Below are 7,623 nucleotides of genomic sequence, written 5' to 3' on the forward strand. Positions count from 1 at the left end.
CTAAGACTCAGCTATAACTTCAAATCATGATATATTATTCCCATAAATGCGCAGTTGTTCAAAGTAATGACAGTGATGATAATGAATTATAAAATTTGTGACCAATCAGAAATTGGCCACAAATTTTATAAGCCAGTATAAATCCGCTATTAGAAATTTGCCATTAATCAGAAATGCCCCAAATTATATTCAATTATCATTATGTGCAATGTTACACCTGCAGTGCTATTCTCTAATTTCATGACGACACTGTCGATATCGTTATGTGTTGTTGCGCAGGTTTTTTACCATATAAAATACGCAACGATACTGTAACGACATCGATATTGTCGTTAAACGTTACAGAATAGGCAATATTGTATTCTTATGATTATAAAATAAAAATTTATCTTCTCGGGGTTCCCTCAATAAAATTCGCGATTGTCGTCCTGACAAATACGCTCGGAAATCTCGAGACGAAAACAACAATAACAGTTAATCTCGTCTAATAAAATCGATCATTAATCGATTGATCGATCGATCGTTAAAGGCGCCAAATGACCGATTAAATTCCAAGACACGCGATTCCAACATCATATCGGTGATAGCGTGAAATTTTAACTTTCTTTCCGCCAATACTCTCCGTACATCGAAGAAGAGCTAAAGGTTCTGCATGCGCGAAGAAGGATAAGAGGTAATTTACGATCGCGCATCGCATCACGCATCGTATCGTCTCATCTCGTCTCGTCTCGTCTCGCATCACAATTGCGTAACGTTAACGGCGTCGGATGAAATAGACCTGAAGTTTACAGGCGAATCGTATATCAGCGCAATTAAGAGAGACTACGCGCACGAGCGGGCGAAATAAGGAGCGCAGGGGCCAACATGCATCGTCGCGGCGATCGCGGTGGTTATCGCTTTTATTTTCCGACGCGGATACGAATAGAGCGGATGGAGCGGATGAAATTACGAGCGCGAGGTCAGCGAAGCGAACTATTGAAGAGCTGTCAGTGATCTCGTTAGATTTTTGCGGGCGCAGACGAATCATCATAGTCAATCTGATGTATCTGACGTATTAGATTAAATTTCATTAGGTTAAATTTCAAGACTCAATCGTAACTTCAAATAGAATTAGAAGCGTAGTTTAATCATCTTTAAATAGTAAAAACAAGTAGTCATATCAGTAGAAGACCTCATCTATACTTGGCTGAAATGCGCCAATGATTGAAATTTTGTCTACATTACAGCCTTGATTATAAGTATAAAAAGCATCCCCATAAATGAATATAATGTTCTACATAAAAAAAAATTAATTAAAAAACAATTTTATTGTAAAATAATACTTATATCTCTTTACGTATCTATTTCAATAATATTATAATATACATCTATTTCAAATGTAAGTAAATTGCTTACATGAGCCTTCGCGATTATTGGTGCACAAATAATATATTTATATGGCGATAAGATGTATTATAATTCGCAAACAACTGAAATGTGCCTATTAACAAAAATAACTGCAAACGTTTCAACTCTGAATTTGAATCTGCCTCAATGCGGAAGTACGAATTGACTTAACTGTACTTGACTTCCGTAATGAGGAGAACTCCAATTCAGAATCGAAACATAGTTAACTTCGTTAGTGTGTACATTCCAATTGTTTGCGAATTAGATCTGATAAATATATATTATTTACGCATTATATATTATATAGGCATTTATATTTGATTTATTCTTGAAGCCATAAAATTATGTTTTTATTTAATATATCTATTTCTCTATTATCCTCTACAATTATCTCCACCAAATTAAGATTGTTCGTTCTTATTCATTATAGAAAATAGCAACGCAAAAATTCGAAAATTCAATATGTTTCACAAAACTCATCCAGAAAGTGAAAAAAGATCTAACGATGATATATTAGTGATTTTAAGGAAGACTTTCACATATCGCATAATATAAGCATCTTAAAGAATATCGTGTTCGTGATATGTAATGTATCCTAAATAGTTAAAGTGATAAAATCCATATTTCTTACAGAAACACAGACGACATACCAACTCTCGAAGAAATTGATGCATCGGAATCACGTACACCATCGTCGTAATGACACATCGCGGCTCGTGCGTGAAATTAAACGCCGGTTACGCGTCCCGTCTGCTCGCCTGTCTTCTCCCCTCACCTTCACGTTTACTCCTTTTTCTCTGCTTGCCCATTGCGCGTTTCCACATCAACGACTCAATCGCGTGGACCCCGTCCACGAGCCACGCAGAGAGGATGTTTTACGCAATCGGTGGCTATTATCGAATATCTTCCTGCTCATCTCTTCTCTTTCTTGTTGTAACGGTCGCGCCCGGGCTCACTCGCGTCGTTGCGCGCGACATATTCCAGATACGTGCTCATAGGTAAGATACCTGAAGCCACTGCCTGTCTACCTACAGCAATCACCCAGGCAGGACAAAAATCTAGCAATCGCCATCAATCAAAGAGGAATTAGAGAAAGACTCGCGGTAATGCCACAGTACATACAGTAGCGCGACTCCCTGTCGGCATCTTTGATCTTAGTGTTGGCGCAAAATGGAGTGCGCATGCGCGTGAAATAAACAAGCCTAGCGTTGCCATGGTTACCACCTAATCTTCTTTCTCTCTTCATCCTTTTTCCGCTCTGTCAAAACTGGCTAGATTTATTCGCGTCGCACTCCAACAAATGCGTCGAAGTGAATAAGAGCCGTTGTAGGAGCATGCAACGTTAAAAGCGATACCCAACGACCGGAATAAAACATTGGAGTCTCATTTGAACCTCGTTATAATCGTGCTACGCGAATACCATCTGTATACCGAGATTTCGTTTGGAAACATTGGCCAAGGTATGAAATACAATCGCATTCATATATGTTCGATCAAGAGAAGAAAAGAAAAAAAAAGAGAAATTTATTGTGTTTAGTGTAATCCTTTGTGGGAGAAAATAATGTAAGAGATAATACTTCGATAACAGAATGAATGAAAACTTTAAGATTAGATAAGAAGTAGTTGAAATTAAAATCGAGTTCAAGTACCGTAAGAGAAAAAATTAGTATATTTATCAAGTTTAACACTTAATTCGAATAATCAGTGTACTGTTAATTGCATTTTGATTCTCATAGCCGTACTTACTTGTTTAATTACGATATTATTATTAGTATTATTTTATTTTATATACGAAGGTCCTTATAATTTATATTACATTTAATTCCTTTTCAATTATGGGAAAATATGAGACACTTTTCAGAAGTATCTATCAGTACAGTATGGTAACAATATTCAATATAAATTCTAAAAGCAATCTACTTTATGTAAAAGACGTTCCAACAATGTCAAGTAAGACACGAAGAAATGAGAGTGGGAGAGAGATCGTGGTGGTGATCGCATAATTAGGTTTTCATTGCTGTAGGTAAATGATTCCCGAGTCGTGGGGATCTAGTTTCAGACGATTCCGATCGATAACATCAAGTCTAATGGGCAAATAACGGCGAGCGCGTATCGGTTAACTAGTCGCGAACCGGCACGTTGTAACACGATAATACATTTAGATCGCAATAAGAATACGAGCGGAACGATATAATGGTATAATATCTTCCAAGTTTATTAGTATCCGTGGTTAGTTTGAAAGCCGATGCATTTATCGACTTTAAAACGGAGCGACAGTAAAATCGATGATACATCATAAAATCCTAACATGGATTCTTTTCTCGTAGTGCAGAATATATTCGATATTATCTTGTCTCGAATCTTTAGAATAAACTAACTCAACACGTTAATCGACAATTAGATTCAATGACTCCTAATGAAATAAAATGCCATACAGCTGTTTTACTTTTATGATCGCGTTTTATCCTGAACTATTTAGAAAGCCGAGATTGTGTGTACGCCAACTACATGATCCGAGTTAATTAACTTTAGCTTATTGAAATTACTGTCCATCTTTAATCTTTTAATTGTAATCTTTATTAAATATTCATCTGATAGTTAATAAATATCGGCAGTTATACAGAAATAGAAATAAAGAGAGAGAGAGAGAGAGAGAGAGAGAGAGAGAGAGAGAGAGAGAGAGAGAGAGAGAAACAAAAAAGATATATATTCCATTAAAATAATTTAAAATATTTTATTTTTCTTTAAAGTCTGTTTTCATTTTGAAGATAAAAACTTTAGAAAGGCGATTTAAAATATTTGATTTTTCTCTTTTATTTATTTTTATTTTATAAATATACAAATTTCTAAGTTAATTTCTATCTTAGAAATAAAAATTGTGAAAAAATAATATTATTTCCAAACAATTTTTTCATCTTACTTTTGTACAGATCTACAATTAATTAGAAATTAATGCTAATGAAGGATATGAACGAAATCTGTCACGAAGCTGTCGCATCTCAGCGACTGCGTGTCACTGTGACAAAGTGTCCAATGCATTTCTTTTTACGTCAAACGAGCTTTCACGAAACATTAAACCGGCTAAACGACAATTGGCGACACTGAAGATACGTGCGGCAGCGCGTCGAGTGTTTGAGACGACAGGACAATTTCAAGCAAGATAATCGCGTCAGATGCCAATCTCCATAACCGCGCTCACTATCGTCGGTTAGCGACGCCGTCATTCAACAATATTTCTGAAAATATCTGTTAAAACGAGAAAATACCTGTTAAAACGAGATAATAGTCGCGCGCGCGAATTGCTTTTACACCTCTCAACAGCTATAAATATGTAATTATGTGCTTTCGTCGATATTTCATGTCTCTCCCACCGTAATGTCGCGCGCCACGACAATTCTCACCACGTCGGTCGTTAGATAAAAATGCAATTTGCGTATAGAGTAAGAGACGTGCTGCTGAAACGATCAGGATTTTGAGAATAAAAAAGTGACAACTATTTATGCTTACACATAAAATACACGATAAAAATGCAAATTGATTCCAGTAGGGAAGACTATAAAAAACCGTCATAATTTTACAAAAGATGCTGCGACGTGATGCTCCTGTCACAAGCTAAAGTCTGCACAAAATACAGAATAAAACGAAGATGAAAATAATACAATCATGTGTCTGAAATAAACAATTTGCAATAATAATAAATGAGTATTCAAATTATGTTCTCTACCATTAAATATTTTTCTTACGTGAGAAGCCATACGTTTTACAATTTTAGTAACAGAAAAAAAAATGATTTTACTGAAGTATCTAAAAATTTACAGATCTGAAATTAATTTCGTTGATCTATCAAAATAATGTAGGATGTACGCTCAAAATGGTTGCTGGAATATCGAAATTTTTCCAACACTGCTTATCGTGCCTGAATTTCCTACGTAATTATTTTAATGATCTAACAAAATTATATATTTTCAAAGTTGGATCTACCTAAATTTTTAAATACTTCAACAAAATCGTTTTTTTCCGTGGAGTATCAATGCATTTTACAAAATGCATTGGAAACATTGACGTTCAAATTATTAAAATCAAAGTTTCGAGAAATTACACTCTTAAATTAAGACGCAAAATAGTCTCAATTTGGTCCTTTCTATATATCCTTTCCGTAGCATTTTTTCAGTTGCTATCTTACAAAACACAGTACGCGCGTCGATGAAATAATACGAACGAAATAAGAACTGGTCGACAACGCCAATCGTGCCTCGAACGTAACACGCAATGTAAAACGAACGGCGGCGATGGGAAGCAATAATTCATTGGCGAAAATCATCTTTCACCTCTCGCTCGTTAATGCCCTAACGAGAGGAATTAAATGTATCCAGCGATTAGGCGGCGGCGATCCCCCATCGTTGAAATCGCTTCACCTGCGAGCGTGGGAACCGTTGCTGGCGGCCTTGCGGAACCACCGGTGAGGCACACCGCGGCCTTATATAAAAACGCTAATGATATCTGATTGCTCCCTATTCACGATGATACCCGGCTTTTGCACGCCCGTCGTGCAGACTCGCGCCTCGCCTCCGGCCGGCTCTCCGTACAGCACGGCGACTTTATCTGGACCGCTTATCATCGCGCCGTTCGTCCTGCAATCGTCGGTGAGTCTTGTCAAACGTTTCACTCCACGCTAGTCTCATTAAGACGCCTCGCTTACAACAAATGCCAGAACACTATCGTAGCTCGGTTAGTGACAGCGATTGCTCGTTAATCTCTTTCTCTTCACATACTTCTTGGCCATTTAGTAATCATCCATGTTACGTAGGGTAACGTTGAGATCTTCAAGTAAGAGATTCGACACACCATCCTGAAATGTCCTGAATGTAATGGACCAAACGCCTTAATCCTCCGTCAGCAACGTGAATTTTTAATTCTTTCAACATGGATCTTCGAGATACAGCAAATTGTTTACTGTCCCGGAATATATAAAAATTTGAAAAAATTCTGATATACTTACACAAGTTTTTATATCATCATAGAAATCGGATTATATTTTCTTTTTTACATACAGATTTAAATTGATCTAATAATAAATATCTAAAAATATCGAATGGTGCCTTAAAAACTCCAAACGTCGTCAAAAAGTCAAGACAAAATGAAATATATATACATGGAAAGAATGATTTTGCTAAAGTGTTCAAAAATTGAACTAGATACAGATTTAAAAATAAACCTTGATGGTCCAATCAAAATAATTACGTAGCATTTCAAGCATAAGTAATGCTGCAATAAATTTGGATAATTTAATAATCAATTTGAGCGTCCTTATACAATTATCGCGGACTATCCAGCAAAAAAATTAGAGCTAACGGCACAATGGACGGATGAATTTGCGACACAGCCGTAGATTTTATCATATTGCCGTACGTTAATGTACAGCGAAAGTGACGAGGCGAGTTTTGCGCGACGCCCTGACGATGACTTGGGATAATTTCGGTAAGAGTATCTTCAAAGGAGTTCACAAACGCGTGACGCGATCCTATTTCCGAGAGACAATAACAATTCGCGTGTCATACAACAGGCAATTTGAGATAGCCTGTAAATTTTTCGACAAAGTACCGTTGTTGAGCAATCTTAATGCCTGAGATTCTTCTAGAGTACAATCGAAGCACAGTGCTGACATTTGCGAACCTACATAAAGACCGAAGAGGCTTCAAGCATTCAATCAATAACGTTTTTGTCTATTTTGAAGTAAGAGAGCGATGTGATAAAATATCTATAATACATTGATAAATATATTACGGGTTAAAACAACGTCTAAAAAACGCGTGTAAAATAAAATAATAAATCTTCTAAAATAATAAGTCTTCTAATGATGCGCAACCAATTTTGTTATGAAATAATTTTCAGAGGGCTATCCGCAGAAATGAATAAAATCTTGCGAGTCGCATGTTTATTTCGCTTGTATAAAATAAAAAAATATGATTTTATATTTTTAGCTATTAGCCGGCGGGTCGCAGGTCGCGCATTATTATAAAAGATATTTAAATCTTCGTAGTTTTTGATAAATGAAACACTACGCCTAAAACATCATTGAAGAAACATGCCTCAAAAAGCCGTCGTGCGCCTTCGAGCGCAACACCTTCGCGAGCATCCAGAAATAAAGCATTGAAGACGTGCATTGGCCGTGCGAATTGAAATGCCGGGCGAGTAGCTTCTCGCGTCGTGTCGGCGGTGGGCATCTACTCCCGCGGC

General features: G+C 36.7%; 1 long non-coding RNA gene across 1 annotated transcript; it reads left to right on the forward strand.

Moving 5' to 3' along the window:
* Positions 1–2,666: 2,666 nt before the first annotated feature.
* Positions 2,667–6,342, forward strand: LOC108749519. The gene is made up of 3 exons (XR_001939375.1): positions 2,667–2,846; positions 5,547–6,029; positions 6,194–6,342. It is a non-coding gene; the product is annotated as an uncharacterized LOC108749519 (long non-coding RNA).
* The last annotated feature ends 1,281 nt before the right edge of the window (positions 6,343–7,623 follow it).

This window comes from Trachymyrmex septentrionalis, unplaced genomic scaffold (genome assembly GCF_001594115.1).
Source record: "Trachymyrmex septentrionalis isolate Tsep2-gDNA-1 unplaced genomic scaffold, Tsep1.0 scaffold11, whole genome shotgun sequence".
In the NCBI taxonomy this organism is placed as follows: Eukaryota; Metazoa; Arthropoda; class Insecta; order Hymenoptera; family Formicidae; genus Trachymyrmex; species Trachymyrmex septentrionalis.